This window comes from Echinops telfairi, unplaced genomic scaffold (genome assembly GCF_000313985.2).
Source record: "Echinops telfairi isolate 266 unplaced genomic scaffold, ASM31398v2 ScPeMD7_7424;HRSCAF=8462, whole genome shotgun sequence".
NCBI lineage: Eukaryota > Metazoa > Chordata > Mammalia > Afrosoricida > Tenrecidae > Echinops > Echinops telfairi.
In genome coordinates, this window is record NW_022111324.1 from 40966371 (window position 1) to 40967927 (window position 1557).

A 1557-nucleotide genomic window follows, 5' to 3' on the forward strand; every position below is an offset into this window, starting at 1 on the left:
AAAAATCAGGCCCCAGGAATTGACAGAATACCAACTGAAATGCTTCAACTTGTTGATGGAAGCATTCACCAGTTAATGCCAAGAAATGTGCAAGGCCAACTGACTGGAATAGACCCATATTTGTGCCTATTCCAGAGAAAGATCACCTAACAGAAAGCAGGATTTGTCCATGAATACCATTAATGTCACATACAATTAAAATTTTGCAGAAAATTATTCAAAAGTGATTGCAGCAGTACATACACAAAGAGTTGCCAGAGATTTAAGATGGATTCAGGTGAGATTAAGACAAAGGGCACTTTGTTGTTAATGCAAGATGGATCTTGGATGAAAGCAGAGAATATTAGAAAGATGTTTATCTGTGTTTTCTGGACTATGCAAAGGCATTCGACTGTGTGCTTCATAACAAACAATGGATAGCATTTGGGAAAGATCAAAATTCCAGAACACGTCTTTGTGCTCCTGTGGAACCGGTACAACCACCACCCCACCGCCCGCCCCCAAAGGCCATGGTTCCAAGAGCACAAGGGAATAATGCCTGCTTTATAACCAGGAATGGGTGCAACAGGGGTGATATTCCATGATGTGAACCAGCATTCTGAACAAATAATATGAAAGTCTGCACTATGTGAAGAAGAACCCGACATCAGGATTGCAAAAGGCTATGAACTTGTGAGAAGCAGGTGACAGAACCTTCCTTGCTGAAAGAGATGAGGCCTTGAAGCCCTAGGTGAAGATCAAGGATTTCAGCCTTCAGTGTGGATTACAACTCAAAGTAAAGAAGTCAAAAATCCTCACAACTGTTAACCTTGTGTTAAACGGAGAAAAGATTGAAGTTATCACTGATCTCCTCTAGCTTGAACTCACAGCCAACACTCATAGAAGCATCAGTCAAAAAGAAGAGGGGGGCACTGCATTAAACAAATCTGCTGCTTAAGACCTCTTTAAAGTGTGAAAGAGCAAGATGTCACTGTGAGGAATCAGGTATTGTGACCTAAGGCATGGCATTTTCAATTGGCTCATAAGCATGTGAAAGATGCCTAATGAATAAGGAGGCCTGCAGAAGAATCGGTGCATTTAAATTCATGTGTTGGAGAACAATAGTGGAAGTCCCATGGATTACCAGAAGAATAAACTTATCCTGGAAAAAATACAGCCAGAATTCAAGACAGACCAGACTACCTTATGCACCTTGGGCATGTGATTGGGAGAGAACTGTCCCTGGAAAAGGAAATCTGCATGGGAATTAGAAGGTCAGTGAAAAAGAGGGAGACTCACAAGGAGGTGGGTTGACAGAGTGGCCACAACAGTGGGTTCAAAGACAATACAAATGTTATTTGTTATATTGCCCTGGACGAGGCAAGGTGGCCGTGTTTCCTTCTGATTTGCTTAGAACCAATTTGTGTTCATGAGTTGCAACCAACTGAAAAGCTCCTAACAGCAGTAGCAACAATCACAATGTTTGCATGACTTTTTTTCTCTAAAGAAGAAATTAGTAAGTATTGAGCAATATGATTCTGAAATGCAATCTTTATATTTATATATTTCAAATAACAT

The 1557-nt window shown here is 40.6% G+C and overlaps 1 protein-coding gene and 1 long non-coding RNA gene across 2 annotated transcripts in view; both read left to right on the forward strand.

The window, feature by feature from the left end:
- The window catches only part of LOC123522586 (complement factor H-related protein 4-like), a 128887-nt gene that overhangs the window by 74792 nt on the left and 52538 nt on the right, over positions 1-1557 (forward strand). The window lies entirely within an intron of this gene.
- LOC123522605 overlaps positions 395-1557 on the forward strand; it is a 7722-nt gene continuing 6559 nt past the window's right edge. The window contains exon 1 of the long non-coding RNA XR_006680846.1: positions 395-1253. This is a non-coding gene — a long non-coding RNA (uncharacterized LOC123522605). The remainder of the gene's footprint in view (positions 1254-1557) is intronic.